Raw genomic sequence first — 17,467 nt, forward strand, 5'->3', positions numbered from 1 at the left:
GATATCTCTGAGAACAGCTGGGTTGGTGTGCGCAGAGGTTGGCAGTGGGAGGTGATGAGCTCTCATCCTTGAATCTTACTCTTCACGCTTTGAAACTACTACAGTGTAGAACGGGGCAGATTCTTCTCTCAAGTTATGTATGGTGCCTATGTCCTCTTTTCAACTCTGAAATTCACTGTGAGTGGTCTTAAACTTTTGTCTGAACCTAATTTCCTGCTTCGATAGCCTGGGGGTAGTCAGAGTAGAAAGAAGGGAACTAAATGAGTAAAAAACATTCCAAATAATGCAATTCCTCTCTGACCTTACTCATGCTCTCTAAATGCTCTTCAGGAGCATTAAAGGGTGAGGTTGAAAACTCTGTGTGTGATGTTCATTATGGTTGATTTGGTCACTTTATATTGAAGGACTCATGTCTGAGAATAACAGGCTATTACAGCAAAATCACTCTTCTTACAAGGGCCTTTGAATTATTATACATAATGTAGATTGGAAATTGCAATTAGATCAATTAAATACATAGTATTTTTTAGTACTAATCCCTTCCTTAATCACTAACTTTGGTGGGTATTTTAATTTTTTTCAAGGAGGCAGATGAGGCTCGTGTGTGAATAAAAGTGAAAGGATTGTGAGTATGAAGAGTTTATTGCTAGTGCTCCCCTGCTGAATACAGTGATTTTCTGGTTACCTGATCTGAAATGAACTGTAAGTCAGTGGCATAAGAGAGTACAATACAATAATTCAGGGCACCATGTTTTGGCTACGAAGCATAAATATTTGAACATTTGCATTACCGTCTCTGAATGAGTGGATTAAGTAGCTATGAAATATTAACTCATGTTCTTTTGGGTATGATTGAAATATTACATTCAATCTTTACCCTTCCCCCAGGGGGAAAAAACACACAATCCCTGTGTTCTATGAAATGTGAAAGGAATCTCATTTCAGTGTCTTGCTTCATTTACCTGTGCCGTGTCGATGATACAACCTGATAACCATGTTGTAGTTGAGAATTTAAGGTTCCCATTCTGTTCTTTAGAGGAACAGTACATGAGTACACCATACTTTAGGGGCTTCCCAGGTAAAGAATCTACCCGCCAGTGCAGGAGACCTGAGACATGCAGGTTTGATCCCTGAGTCGGGAAGATCCCCTGGAGAAGGAAATGGTAACCCACTCCAGTATTCTTGCCTGGAGAATCCCATGGACAGAGGAGTCTGGCAGGCTACAGTCCATAGGGTCACAGATAGTCAGACATGACTGAAGTGATTTAGTACATATGCACAGCATACTTTACCCACTTTTTCTAAAAGTTGTTTATAAGTTGAAATTTATAAATTCAGAAGGAGAGATGGCAATCAAAACAACTTGTGGGTTTTTTTTTTTTTTTGAAAAGGAAGGTGGCTTTTGAAATATGTTAGACTTCTTATGAGTATTAAGAGATATTAAAGCAAGATCCCTTACTTCGACTTCCAAAACCAGGAAATCCTTATTTATCTAAAGACAATATACTGGTATTCTAGTTTATAGACAGGAGTTTATGGTACTATAAAAAATATACAGTTCCTCAGTTCACTTCAGTTCAGTCGCTCAGTCATGTCTGACTCTTTACAACCCCATGAACTGCAGCATGCCAGGCCTCCCTGTCCATCACCAACGGCCGGAGTCTACCCAAACCCATGTCCATTGAGTCAGTGACGCCTTCCAACCATCTCATTTCCTGTCGTCCCCCTCTCCTCCCACCTTCAATCTTTCCGAGCATCAGGGACTTTTCAAATGAGTCAGCTCTTTGCATCAGGTGGCCAAAGTATTGGAGTTTCAGCTTCAACATCAGTCCTTCCAATGAACACCCAGGACTGATCTCCTTTAGGATGGACTGGTTGGATCTCCTTGCAGTCCAAGGGACTCTCAAGAGTCTTCTCCAACACCACAGTTCAAAAGCATTAATTCTTTGGTGCTCAGCTTGCTTTATAGTCCAACTCTCACATCCATACGTGACTACTGGAAAAACCATAGCCTTGACTAGATGGACCTTTGTTGACAAAGTAATATCTCTGCTTTTTAATAGGCTGTCTAGGTTGGTCATAACTTTCCTTCCAAGGTGTAAGCGTCTTTTAATTTCATGGTTGGAATTACCATCTACAGTGATTTTGGAGCCCCCCAAAATAAAGTCAGCCACTGTTTCCACTCTTTCCCCATCTATTTGCCATGAAGTGATGGGACTGGATGCCATGATCTTAGTTTTCTGAACATTGAGCTTTAAGCCAGCTTTTTCACTCTTCTCTTTGACTTTCATCAAGATGTTCTTTAGTTTCTCTTCACTTTCTGCCATAAGGGTGGTGTATTTGCATTTCTGAGGTTATTGATATTTCTCCCTGCAGTCTTGATGCCAGTTTGTGCTTCATCCAGCCCAGCATTTCTCATGATGTAATCTGCATATAAGTTAAATAAGCAGGGTGACAATATACAGCCTTGACATACTCCTTTTCCTATTTGGAACCAGTCTGTTGGTCCATGTCCAGTTCTAACTGTTGCTTCCTGACCTGCCTACAGGTTTCTCAAGAGGCAGGTCAATTGGTCTGGTATTCCCATCTCTTTCGGAATTTTCCACAGTTTATTGTGATCTACACAGTCAAAGGCTTTGGCATAGTCAATAAAGCAGAAATAGATGTTTTTCTGAGACTCTCTTGCTTTTTCGAAGATCTAGCAAATGTTGGCAATTTGATCTCTGGTTCCTCTGCCTTTTCTAAAACCAGCTTCAACATCTGGAACTTCACGGTTCATGTATTGCTGAAGCCTGGCTTGGAGAATTTTGAGCATTATTTTACTAGCGTGTGAGATGAGTTCAGTTGTGCGATAGTTTGAGCATTCTTTGGGATTGCCTTTCTTTGGGACTGGAATGAAAACTGACCTTTCCCAGTCCTGTGGCCACTGCTGAGTTTTCCAAATTTACTGACATATTGAGTGCAGCACTTTCACAGCATCATCTTTTAGGATTTGAAGTAGCTCAACTGGAATTCCATCACCTCCACTAGCTTTGTTCGTAGTGATACTTCCTAAGGACCACTTGACTTCACATTCCAGGATGGCTGGCTCTGGGTGAGTGTGAGTGATCACACCATCATGATTATCTGGGTTGTGAAGATCTTTCTCATACAGTTCTTCTATGTATTCTTGCCACCTCTTCTTAATATCTTCTGCTTCTGTTAGATCCATACCATTTCTGTCCTTTATCGAGCCCATCTTTGCATGAAATGTTCCCTTGGTATCTCTAATTTTATTGAAGAGATCTCTAGTCTCTCCCTTTCTATTGTTTTCCTCTATTTCTTTGCATTGATCGCTGAGGAAGGCTTTCTTATCTCTCCTTGCTATTCTTTAGAACTCTGCATTCAAATGGGTATATCTTTCCTTTTCTCCTTTGCTTTTTGCTTCTCTTCTTTTCTCAGCTATTTGTAAGGCCTCCTCAGATAGCCATTTTGCTTTTTTGCATTTCTTTTCCATGGGGATGGTCTTGATCCCTGTCTCCTGTACAATGTCATGCACCTCCGTCCATAGTTCATCAGGCACTCTGTCTATCAGATCTAGTCCCTTAAATCTATTTCTCACTTCCACTGTATAGTCATAAGGGATTTGATTTAGGTCATACCTGAATGGTCTCGTGTTTTTCCCCACTTTCTTCAATTTAAGTCTGAATTTGGCAATAAGGAGTTCATGATCTGAGCCACAGTCAGCTCCTGGTCTTGTTTTTGTTGACTGTATAGAGCTTCTCCATCTTTGGCTGCAAAGAATATGATCAGTCTAATTTTGGTGTTGACCATCTGGTGATGTCCATGTGTAGAGTCTTCTCTTGTGTTGTTGGAAGAGGGTGTTTGCTATGACCAGTGCACTCTCTTGGCAGAACTCTATTAGCCTTTGCCCTGCTTCATTCTGTACTCCAAGGCCAAATTTGCATGTTACTGCAGGTGTTTCTTGACTTCTTACTTTTGTATTCCAGTCCCCTATAATGAAGAGGACATCTTTTTTGGGTGTTAGTTCTAGAAGGTCTTGTAGGTCTTCACAGAACTGTTCAGCTTCTTCAGCATTACTGGTCAGGGCATAGACTTGGATTACAGTGCTTAGCAGGTGTCTTGTGTAGAAAGTAATGAGCATTTAACTACAATACAATTTTATTACAATTATCATTGTTATTATTGAATAAATACAAACCATAGGCAATTATATACTTCCTCCATCTCAAAACATGTTTACCAACTTCCCAACTAATGTGTCACTCGTCACATCTTTTTAATTCTACATGGATCTTACATCTCACCAGACATTATAGTAATTTTATACAGTCAATATTTATTAATAAACCAATGGTAGTAGTGGTTTAGTCGCTAAGTCATGTCCGACTCTTTGTGAGCCCATGGACTGTAGCCAGCCAGGGTTCTCCGTCCGTAGGATTCTCGGGTAAGAACACTGGAGTGGTTAGCCATTCCCCTCTCCAGAGGATTGTCCTGACCCAGGGATCAAGCCCAGGTCTCCTGCACTGCAGGCAGATTCTTTACCAACTGAGCTACCAGGGACACCCTAATAAACCAATATTGACACATTATCGTTAACTGAAGTTCATAATTTATTCAGATTCCTTTGTTTTTACCTAATGTCCTTTTTTCTGTTCTAGGTTTCCATCCAAGATACCATGTTACGTATAGTTCTCTTATTTCCTGAGGTTCGTCTTGGCCAATGTTTTTGTAATTATTAGACTGGGGTTGTGGGCTTCTGGGAGGAAAACCATAGAGGTTTTTTATGATGTCATATCACAGGTTCACACTATTGTTGACATCATTTTATTGTTGACCTTAATCCTTTGAATTAGTGGTTGTCAAGTTTCTTTACTCTAAGTTTACTCTCTGTCTCTCTTTTTTTTTAATCTTTCCAAACTGTACTCCTTGGGGAGAAGTCCTATGCCCACTCACACTTAAGGAGTGGAGTTATATTCCTCCTCAAGGGCACAATATCCACTTAAATTATTTGGAATTCTTCTACATGAGAGCTTTGTCTCTTTTTTCCCATTTATTTCTTTATTCAGTTATTTATTTATGTTGTGGACTTTTACTTCATATTTTGAGTTATAATGCAGTTTTGTATTAAAACTTTATTTTGTTATTCAAGTTGTTTTGGCTTTGGTACTTTGTAACTCTTTCAGTGACTCCCATATTCCTTTGATATAAGTCCATCTTTGTCAGTATTTTGTTTTTGCGGGGTTTTTTCGGGGGTGGGGGAGCACTTCATTATTTCTGTTACTATAAGATTCTCCAAGTTTATTTTGAATATTTCCTACCCTTGTCTTGGGATCAGCCATTTCCCTGAGGAGCCCTGGTTTCTTTTTGAATAATAGTATTAGAAATCAAAATCAAGTTGCTGATGAATTCATTACTTCTGAAGTGACATTGCTTCTAGTTTCTCTTATCTGACATAGCAAGGGCATAAGTGTATGTTTACTAATCTTGTAAATGTGTGTGTATTCAGTTTCTCAATCATGTCTGATTCTTTGCGACCCAATGGACTGTAGCCTGTCAGGCTCCTCTGTCCATGGAATTTTCCAGACAAGAATACTGGAGTGGGTTGCCATTTCCTCTTCCAGGGGATCTTTCCAAACGAGGGATGGAACACGCATCTCCTGCTTCTCCTGCATTGCAGGCAGATTCTTTACCACTGAGCCACACCAGGGAAGCCCAGCCATGTATATATACATAGCTATATCTATTATTTACCTACCTACCTACCTACCTACCTACCTATTATACAGATAGTACAACTATCTTCATCTGTATTAAGCTCTATAGGAGATCTTGCTTCCTCCGCTTGTTTTTCTGTAAACACCCCCCGCTCCTGCCAACAGGGAGAAACTTGTTCCTGCTTTTTGCTATCCATTTACCTAGTTGTTCAATTCCAATGTGCATGCATAGCAATTTCAGAGTTGGTAACCTGTACCCTGTGGCGTACAACTTAACCAACCAGAGGACAGTGCTTATGTACAATTTCTTTTACATTTAGTTTTATGGACTCTATATATTTCCAGCATTACTTAGGTTGGCATCTTTTCCCTGCATCCTTTTCAGTGAGATTATTTCATACATTTGCAATATGATCAGATTGATTTGCTTCCCACCCCTCCTTTAATGCTTTTTTTTTTTTTCACATGTTTATTCTGGATATTTTCTTTTGACCTATGTTCTAGTTTACTAACTTGCTCTTCAACTGAATTTACTGTACTATTAAAAACCTTCATTGGGTTCTTTATTTTGATTATTATAATTTTCAATTACATGTTTTTCCATTGATTCTTTTTAATAGTTTTCAGTCCCCTGTCAAAATTCCTAATTATGTCTATCAATTCTTTGAACATATAGTCTGTATCTCATAACTTTATTACTTGGATCTCATGTGAGTTTATTTATATTGTCTGTTTTTCTTCTCTCAGTTTGTGATCGTTTTTTTCTTATTTCTTCTTCTGCCTGGTTGATTTTTTTTTTTTTTATTAATTGAATTCCCTCTTGATTTCAGTACTGTGCTGGATACTGGGAATTTCAGAGAAAATATGCATATTTATACAATCTTTGTCCCTGAGGCACTTATAGCCTCGTAAGGGAGATACAAATTAATTAAAGAATCAAACCAATCAGTGTAAAGTCGTAACTGTGATATATACTTTCATGGAGAGGGCTGTGTTTCTATAGGAATATATAATAAGAGGATAGAAGATTTGATCTCATCATAGAGGTTAGGGAAAACATCCTCAAGAAGTGACAGTTGCTATGAGACAAGTATAGGGGTTGGCAAGATACAAGGAGGAAATAAGGGTATTCCAGGCCAAAGGACTACCATCTGCAAAAGTTCTGAGGTTACAGGGAGAATCACATGTTCAAAGACCTTAAAGAAGTTCCAGATGGTCTAGAAGGCAGAGGCAGGAGGAAGTGGACCATCATGTGGGGTTGAGAGACACGCAAGGTTCAGACCTTGCAGTGCTTTGTGGCAATGCTGAGGATTCTGGTCTTCATCCCAAGGACAGTGAGGGGGCCATTGAAGTGTTCAGAGAAATGATGTGATGATGAGGATGCCGTATCCCAGAGATCAGATGATGTTTGGGCATACAGACGGCCCTCGTTGGGCTTCATATCAGCTGGTTGGGATTTCCCAGGTGGCACTAGTGGTAAAGAACTTGCCTGCCAAAGCAGGAGACATAAAAGACACAAGTTCAGTTCCTGGGTCAGGAAGATCCCCTGGAGGAGGGCATGGATACCCACTCCTGTATTCTTGCCTGGAGAATCCCATGGACAGTGGAGACTGACGGGCTACAGTCCATAGGATTGCAAAGAGTCAGACACGACTGAAGCTACTCAGCATGCACACCTCTTTATTTGGTCTTATCAAAGATTCTGGCCATGCAAATCAGATTGAGTTGCTCTCCTAATTAAAACTATCCATTGGCTTCTCATTGCCTTTAGACTAAAATCTAAATTGCTTTTTGTAAACTGAATCTCCAAGACCCATCCTATGTATTGCCTGACCAACCTACCTCATGATACCCTCCTCTTCACTCATTGTGTTCCTTCTGTAAGGGACTTATTTCTGTCTCTTGAATTTGCTAAAGTTGCTTCATTTTTAGGGACTTGCATTTGCTGTTCTCTTTTTCTGGAGTTTTCTTCCTACTTTTTTTTTTTTATATTAGAGACTCTGTGATTTTTCCAATTGTCGACCATGTGTTGTTTCTCAGGAAGTTCTTTTGTAATCATTATCATTTTCTTCATAGTACTTCTCATCCTCTGAAAGTATTCCTGTTTTTATTTACACATTCACTATTATCCCACCCCCTACCCCAAAAGGTATCTTATCTGATTAGTTTGTCACTATATTCCCAGCACCTCATACAACATCTGGCACCATACTATGCACTCAAGTGAGAAGAAAAGGAGGAGGTAGGGAGAAAAAAAACAATTCTCTCTTTTAATCAAATAAAAAACATTTATCACATATTATCTTCACAGTGTAGCTATAGTTTTCCCCCCATTGATTAATACATATCATGTTATAGACCTTACAAATGGTAAAGTATTTCTTGTGGGTTTTTGTACTAAGAATACAAATTCAGTAAGTCAGGCCATATCTATTGTACACATGAAAACAAGGCTTATAGGGACCAGATAACTTCCTGGCATTTACTCTGCTTTAAGTGACAGTCTGACCTGACCTTCAATCCTTGTCTCTTGACTGAGTCTGCTGTTCTTCCCACGCTAGTTCTCTATGATACCATAGGGACTGATATTGTCACAAGAAGCAGAATATAACCGAATGGGTCAGATAAAATTAGAAGTGGTTTCAAATTTTGCTGATTCGAGTCTTTGCACATTTTTAGAATCACACTTAGATTTATTAATATCTTCTGGCTCTGGCATGTTTAAATAACTTTCTTCAATTTACATACCTATTTCTTTGACTGACCACTGGCAGTGTAACTGAGGATACAGCCAATCTCACTTAAAACCTACTCCTTTAAAAATGTTAAACTAATTATACAGTCTCTGGGGCTTTAGAATCTCTGAGAAGCCTGAATTAACAATGGGTTCCAATATGTTTACAAACTACAGTGCTTTTCACAGCATTCAGAGAAAGTGAGGGGGCTGTGAGCAATTTCCACCTGGGGATGTTTCTGGCACAGCCATCTTTCTACTAAACTGTATACGTCTTGGAACTAAGGTTAGATTTACATCTAGGGATATTTCTGGCACAGCTGTACAGAAGAGGAGTCCACGGGCTCTTTCTGCAGAAGTCTACTGCCATGCCAGTCCCACCATGACAACAGTGATGCACATTTAGCAGAGGTGGAGCTTCAAAGGGCTGGGAAAGTGCTCTCCGCTCAGGGATTCTGTATCACTGAAGTCACACAGCTGACATTTTGCTCTGAAGTTCTCTGCCTTTACTCCCTTCACTTTTTTCTTTGCCTCTAGTTTGCTTTTCTTACTTCATTGTACTTGGAACTGTGTGTGTATTGGGGGGTGGGGCAGAGATGCAAAATCTTGCTTTAGTTCTAAGAAGTATATGGTTTAGTAGGAAGATATAGAGGGCCTCCCAGGTGGCTGGGTGGTGGAGAATCTGTCTGCCCATGTAGGAGACTCAGGAGATGTGGGTTCGATCCCTGGGTCAGGAAGAGCCCCTGGAGAAAGAAATGGCAACCCACTCCAGTATTCTTGCCTAAGAAATCTCATGGACAGAGGAGCCTGACAGGCTACAGTTCATATGGTTGCAAAGAGTCAGATACAACTGAGTGACTGAGCGTGCATGCAGGAAGATATAGAACTTAGTTTTAAACGACTATAATGGAAATTAAAATTTGGGATAGATGTAGCCTAGGATGTATGGTTAAAAACTTGCTTCTTAGTGTCAGTCAGACTTGGAGTTCAGTTTGAGAGTCTATTATTGGGTTGTCCAAGAAGTTTGTTCAGGTTTTTCTGTAACATCTTAGGAAAGAGAAAAAATTCTTGGCCAACCCAATACTTATAAGTTAGGCTGTTTTAGACAAAATACTTAGCATTCCTAAGATTTGATTTTCTCATCTGGAAAATTGGGGTAACAATAACTATATGTGTCATTTCACACAATTTCATTCATGATACATTTATGTAAATGGACTAATACAATTCTTGGCATGTAGTAACTGCTTGATAAATGTTAGCCTTTATCATTGATATATATATATGTATATAAATTTTAAATTGGTTTCAATTCCTTCTGCTCTTAGTGCATGACTGCATTTTGCATTAAGGAAATACCATTAGTACAATTGGAAAAGGGAAAAGTACAGGGTGTGTGGGGAAGTGGCCAATCTCAGTTTGGTCAGATTCTGTGATCTGTGTAGAGAAATCTTGAAATATAAGTGATGAATCAATGAGGGTCACTTAAGGTGACGCTTGAAGAGTTTTGAGTGACAAATCTATATTTAAATCAACATGTATGGGTAGGTAGTGAAGGACAGCATACTGTTTAAAAGGAAGTTCTGGAGTCAAAGTACTCAGGTTCACCCCCAGCTCCACTGTTGACTGCTGCATGATGTTGGGCTAATTAATATATATATAATTTCTATCTGCCTCAGTTTCCTCATGGTTAACAATATTACTAATATCAAAGGCTTCTTGTGAACATGGTGAGATATTGCAAGTTCATTATTAGCTGAGAGCCTGGCAGAACACTAAATAAATGATAGCTATTATTATTATTGTTAGTATTATTTCAACTGAACTGAGTAGTTGATTTGCAAGTAGCAGAAACAAAAGACAGCCCTTTTAGTGTTATTTTCTAACTAAAATGGGCATGGTGATAAATTTTGAGTAAGACAGCCATGAAAAGTAGCATTTTAAACCTCTTCTCCAATCCCCAAAGTTTTAGGTTTTCTCCAATAGGTTCCCGACCATTTATGCAGTCAATTTCTATGCAGAGTAGCACGTGCATGTGCAATTTACATATACGAACATGTCACTGGCAGCTTATAGTGTGTGAACTATCAATATAGTGTAGGTAGTAAATCTATTTCTGAACATTGTGTGTATATTAGCTTTTGTAAGTTGAAAATTTTAAGGAAAAAGAAGTCTTTATTCAGAAAAATGCTGTCACTAATCTATTTTTAAAATGCAAGAGACCAGTGCCCACTCCACTTATCATCTTTCTAAATCCAAGTATCCATGTGCCGATTTATTTGGGTGGGCAAAGGCTGCATAAATATTTTCTAGTAAATAGCATCATGGAGAGAGCTACCAAAAGCCAAATCAGAGTTAATCTTGATCCTTTTATTTTCTGTTTTCGGAAAGTCTGCAAGTGTTTCAACCTGCTATTGTTAATTTTCTGTGTGTCAGTTTTCCTTGGGTGCCAACATTGGACAGGTGGCCTAATGCTTTCCGTGAAAACTTAAAGTAGATGAATAATAAATGGGAATTTCACTTCCTTAGAAAAACTAAAAGAGCCAAGAGTTTTCACCTTTGATTAGTACAGGCTAGGGTGACAATTGGCACCTGCAGTCTCACAGGTGAATTTTTCTCAGTGGGGTTCAAACAGATCACGAAGAATCATTCTACTGAGTTTCTTGGATTTCAATGTGATTATGAGGCTCATGTCAGAAACCTTAATGGAACATTTGCTGGAAAAGACATGCAACTAGATCATGCTACATTAAGCAAGTTTCAGGGCAAAGGCTGAGTGTCAGAGAAGTTTCATCCATCTGGAACTGTCTCTAACTCAGTGATTACAGCATGGAGATTGCAGCCTAAGGCAGGTTCTTGTTTTTCTCATCTCCTTCTATCTTGTTTTTCTCCTCCCCTTGCTCTTCCTCTTTTCCATCCTCACTAGGAGTTGATGTCTCTACTATCAGGAACTTGTTTGGTCAATGACCACAAGGAACTCAGTAGGTAATTTCTATGACCTGTTGTTTAAAGCCAGCCATGTCCAGAGCTATATCTAAGTCTCTTAATAGAGTAGAATTAATAGTATTGTAATTTAGATGTATCTATTTGGGAAGGGATCCCAATTCCATTCAGGATATTGTATGCTTCAAGATTCATGGTCATCTTGCTGTGTCTCACACCAAACCCCCTTTCGTTGTCATCTTTATCCCCAAGCCAGCATATTTTCTTCTGCTACCGTGCCAACAATTATTACATATTTACATACTATGTGATTATATATTACAGAAATATATCCTATATATCACTTCTCTTCTAGTTATGGAATATTGGAAGCTGGGTATCAGTAAACGTTTTTTATTATAATAATCCTCAAATAGCTATAAAAATAGTGAGAGTAGTGTAGTGCAACCATTTCAGGGACTGGATACTTCATGTGTTCGTGTGTCCTCATGAGCACCAGAATTGTGACTGGCACAGAACACGTACTTTATACAAGTTTCCTCATCAAGATGATTGTATATTCATCAAATTTATTTCTTTTCTAAAAAATAGGGAAGAACTTTGTATAATTTCTGTACTTGGAGACCTTCTTCCCTTTTTGAGGTGTTCAAAAATGAACTTCTTGCCTCCATGTGGCTATAGAAAATAACAGAATCTTTGTTTTTTTTTTTTTTTAAAGAGGATCATGTGGTCATATTTTTGTAGTTTTCTTAAGACCTTATAGTTGATTGGAGAGGAACTTATAACAGGCTTTCTCCTATCCTAAAAAATGTGTCCCTTATTACAAGTTGAAATGGTGGCTCTTTGAAGGTACTTAACCTTGAGAGATTAAATGCTTCTAAAAGAGAAGAAAATATATATCTACTGATACCAAATTAAATGCAAATGGAATCTGGAAGCATGTTTTATACTTAGACCTTTAAAAACAGTTGTTTCATATAAAAGTCTCTGTTTTTCTTTATCAGGGATTTTAAAAAGGATTGTTGTCAGATACGTTTTTACTAAATCACCATTGATCCCACCTGGGACTTTGGAAAGAAGCAGGCAGTTGATTGTGGGCGTCTCTAGGGTAACAACCTGTTGTCTATGGATCTGTGTATCTAAGGCCTGGGTAGGTCTCTGGACAAAACCAATCTGGTTGGCAAATGCACATGTTAGCACTCACTACATTATCTGGAAAGTGCTTTCCTTAAGATAAAGTGGACAACCCAACCAGAACTCCTTCTTCCTTTTTGAATGTATTGCCTCTTGCTCCAACTAATTTCTGACGTTGAAGGAAGAAACCAAATCACCTTTGACTCTAGAAAAAATGTAGTTCCTGGAGCTCAGAGTGAGTTCATTTCTGGAAGCAATTTATCTTGCTTGCAGCACATCATCAGACAATCGAGGGACATATACAATTATCAACATTTAGCAAAGAGGACAGCTTCAGTCAATTAAGTGCTCTCTTCGGCAACACATGTACTAAAACTTGAACTATATAGAGAAGGTTAGCATGGCCCCCATAGCAAGGATGACATGCAAATTTGTGAAGTGTTCCATATTTTGGGGGCTTCCCTGGTGGCTCAGATGGCAAAAAATCTGTCTGCAATATAGGAGACCCAGGTTTGATCCCCAGGTTGGGAAGACCCCTTGGAGAAGGGAATGGCTACCCACCACAGTATTCTTGCCTGGAGAATTTCATGGACAGAGAAGCCTAGCAGGCTATAGTCCATGGGGTCACAAAGAGTGAGATATAACTGAAGACTAACTCTTTCACTTTTAAAACCAAGCATAGGATTTTGAGCAAATAAAAACCTTTGAGAATGTCTGACTCTCTTACAAATGATAAAGTGGAGATTTGGAGAAATTAAGTGGTTTAACTGAAGTCATACAGATAATTACTGGCAGAAGTATATTTCTAGAAGTAGGTTCCTGGCTTATTTATAATCACCCAGGGAGATAATAATACTGTATATGTCAGGCCTATACTTCCATCTTTTCTTCCACAAATTGTACTGGGATGCTTTCAAACCTCCAGTGGATAAAATGAGATTATGTTGCTATTGTATGGGCTTGAATCCAGGCATATTAGATCTAGATGCCCCCTTTCTCAAACTGTGTTCTTCACTGACCAAGAATTACCTGTGAGAACAGGTACAGCATCATATGAACAGAAGAAAAAAGTGCAGTGGTGATTCTTTGAAAGGATACAAACATCATATTTTCCATTCTCTTCCTACTATTTGGAATCAAAAGACAAAGAAAGTCTGATTACTCTAAGTGCTGTAGTCGTGATCAAAACAGTTGACTTCTATGGACCTCTTTTATCTCATTAAAAAAAAAGTGATTAGGGAGATTGCAAAGTATTGTGCTAAGAGACAGATTGTTAGATAATCTGTTGTAGGTAAATCTGTCTGGGTTCTGCAAACAGAATCATCTATAAGTTTTTAGGAACAGAATATAAATTTACATCCATATGTTCATTATTATCTGTGTTGCATTAAGAAGGACAGTATCAAGGAAGACAAGCAACTGTGATCTCCAAAAAGTCCCCAAGGGACCTTTTACTAGTGATATGCTGTCTACCTGACTTCCCCTGGGGATAGGCAAAAAGGAACACCTTCTTAGCAACACTGCAAAAGCAACAAAAAGTCCTAAGAGGCTTAGTGATCAAACTGGGAAGTTTTTGCTAAAGGAAAATCATAGTTTACTAGGATTTTAGGACTTTAATACCACTACCTGTGAAGAATATGAGCCATCAATGGGATTATACATATTAGGTGAAACAGAAGCTCAGATAGTAAGTGTGAGCAACATCGTCTATATGGAACTTGAGAAAGTGTTTATTGATAACAAAATCTCTAAGCTATTAACAGTCTTTCTGAGCGGGGAGTAGTGAAAGATCAGAATATACAAGGTGAACGCTGTGGCAAAAATTTTGCCTTTTTTAAGCAATATGTGCATCATGCAAAATGATGGGCTTAATGAAGCACAAGCTGGAATCAAGATGGCCAGGAGAAATATTAATAACCTCAGATATGCAGATGACACCACCCTTTTGACAGAAAGTGAAGAAGAACTAAAGAGCCTCTTGATGAAAGTGAAAGAGAAAAGTGAAAAAGGTGCCTTAAAACTCAACATTCAGAAAACTAAGATCATGACATCCGGTCCCATCACTTCATGGCAAATAGATGGGGAAACAATGGAAACAGTGAGACTTTATTTTCTTGGGCTCCAAAATCACTGCAGATGGTAACTGCAGCCATGAAATTAAAAGATGCTTGCTCCTTGGAAGAAGCAAGCAATATGTAGACCATAATCACTAAGATTTTTTTATATTATTTCATTCTACTTTATATTTCAGATACACACACACACACACACATATATATATATCTGCATCCCTCCCAAATATTTTTTAGAGGGCAGAGGTATCTGCATTACTTACTCCAATGTCCCCCAAAGCATGACATTGAAATACTGAATTCAAGGAATTGTTTTTATTCTAAAACATGCCTGCCACCACCACCACAGTAGAGCAACCTCAGTTTCAGATAATTGTAGGAGAAAGTTTTTATAAATATTCATGAATAATAAAACTAATCATTTTTTACCTGCAAGGTAGGACCAGTTCAACTGAAGGCTCCCAAGGTTAGTGAATCACTAAGACAAACTATTTGTTTCAAGTTTGCAAATCATAAAATTGTTTCAAGCAACCATTTCCCTTTTCTTCATCTCGAAGTAATTAACATAAGTTTAGGCATAGCTTCTTGTTATTCTCTTGGAGGTCAGATTATCATGGCACAGTATTTGAGACCACCAACTTCACCTAGGATGCCCCAACATCATGTTATCAGCCCCAGAAAGCTGGAAGACCTAGATTGCTAGGAGCTATTTAGATCATCTGTAACCACATTTTCCCTTGGACTCTGTGTACATCTTTCTTAATTCATTGAGCTATACTCCAGTGTTTCAATTTCACTATTTGAGACTTTTATTTTTTTATGTATCAAACATAGTATATTTGCTGTGTTTCAGAAGACTCAATCTTATTTCTTAGAAATAATAAAATATGTTAAATCAAGACACAGTGGCCAAAGACACGGGAAGAACACTGTATTCATACAGTGTTCTGAGTGCCCTGGGCCTTTATAAGGTACCTATAGACTGTAGTTCCTGCCCTCAAATAAACCTATAAATGAGGAGATAGGTGTTGTCATGGTTTAATCATAGGTATTTATCATGTTATTCAAGTGTTTGATGTGTTTTTTAAATGACTAACTTGAATAACATGGTAAATACCTATGATCAAACCATGACAACATTTAAATGCACCCAAAAAGTGCATTTTATGGCAGAAGAAGAACTAAAGAGCCTCTTGATGACAGTGAAAGAGGAGAGTGAAAAAGTTGACTTAAAGCTCAACATTCAGAAAACTAAGATCATGGCATCTGGTCCCATCACTTCATGGCAAATAGATGGGGAAACAGTGGAAACAGTGGCAGATTTATTTTTTTGGGCTCCAAAATCACTGTAGATGGTGACTACAGCCATGAAATTAAAAGACAGTTGCTCCTTGGAAGGAAAGCTATGACCAACCTAGACAGCATATTAAAAAGCAGAGACATTACTTTGCCAACAAAGGTCCATCTAGTCAAAGCTATGGTTTTTCCAGGAGTCATGTATGGATTTGAGAGTTGGACTATTAAGAAGCTGAGCACTGAAGAATTGATGCTTTTGAATTGTGGTGTTGGAGAAGACTCTTGAGAGTCCCTTGGACTGCAAAGAGATCCAACCAGTCCATCCTAAAGGAAATCAGTCCTGAATATTCACTGGAAGGACTGATGTTGAAGCTGAAACTCCAATACTTTGGCCACCTGATGTGAAGAGCTGACTCATTTGAAAAGACCCTGATTCTGGGAAAGTTTGAAGGCGGGAGGAGAAGGGGATGACAGAGGATGAGATGGCTGGATGGCATCACCGACTCAATGGACATGAGTTTGAGCAAAGTTTGGGAGTTGGTGATGGACAGGGAGGCCTGGCATGCTGCAGTCCATGGGGTCGCAAAGAGTTGGACACGACTGAGCGACTGAATTGAACTGAACTGAAAAGTGCATTTGTGAACAGAGGCTAACAGCCCTTGTGCGCAAGAATGTTTCATTCACCTGGGAGCTTACAATCTCATGTGTTTAAAAGTATAACCAATGTATGCTGTGATTGAAATATTAGATAACACAAGAGATAATGCATGATTGTATACAGTTGCCATAAAATTAAAATAGATCTTAAGGGCATTTGCAAAAGTTCATGGGGAAAGAAATCACAATTATTAAGAGTCCTTGTATCCTTCAGTCACTGACATATACTTTTCTTTTGGCTGTGCCATGCTGCATGCAGGATCATAGTTCCCCAACCAGGCATTGAAACCATGACCCTGAAGTTGAAACATGGACTCTTATCCACTGTACTGCCAGGGAAGTCCCCTGACACAATTAGGTCCCCTTTAATTTCAAAGTGTGGGAAATAAGGAAACTACTCCTGTTTCTTGGATACTTACTATTTTCCAACTTTCTACTACTATACTATATTTTTTTACACTTGGTCTCATTTCCTCTGTACACCTCTATGAATTCAATGCTACTTTACCCATTTTAGAGATGAAGGAGTAGAAGCAAGATTAGTCATTTACCTACAGAGAGAGATGACTCTAAGTAAGCAGGGAAGCTGGACTCAAATCCAAGGCTGTCTCAAAGTTCCACTGTTTACCACCCCACACTTCTGACTGAAAACTTTTGGTGAGCTGTAGCAGGTTCTATGTACATCGTGTTGAGAACAGTCAGTGGGTTAGCAGGTTAGACATGATCATAGATGCTGCCTGATCAATCTCAAATTGAGATGATCTTCTAAACAAATGGTATGCCATTTCCTTTCCTATAGTCACAGTAGGATTTTGATGCTATTTCTAAATGTAGGGGATTCTGAGACAATTACAGAACCAATAGTTGGAGGCAAAAATTCACCCATTTGCAGGCTGCTCTATATACCTCAAACC

The 17,467-nt window shown here is 38.7% G+C and overlaps 1 protein-coding gene and 1 non-coding gene across 2 annotated transcripts in view; both read left to right on the forward strand.

Moving 5' to 3' along the window:
• Positions 1 to 17,467, forward strand: part of KCTD16 (potassium channel tetramerization domain containing 16) — a 300,453-nt gene that overhangs the window by 38,222 nt on the left and 244,764 nt on the right. The gene's annotated exons all lie outside the window — the stretch shown is intronic.
• LOC133062988 (U6 spliceosomal RNA) lies at positions 12,874 to 12,981 on the forward strand. Its single transcript, XR_009694307.1, has one exon. It is a non-coding gene; the product is annotated as a U6 spliceosomal RNA (small nuclear RNA).

This window comes from Dama dama, chromosome 9 (assembly GCF_033118175.1).
Source record: "Dama dama isolate Ldn47 chromosome 9, ASM3311817v1, whole genome shotgun sequence".
NCBI classification, from domain to species: Eukaryota; Metazoa; Chordata; class Mammalia; order Artiodactyla; family Cervidae; genus Dama; species Dama dama.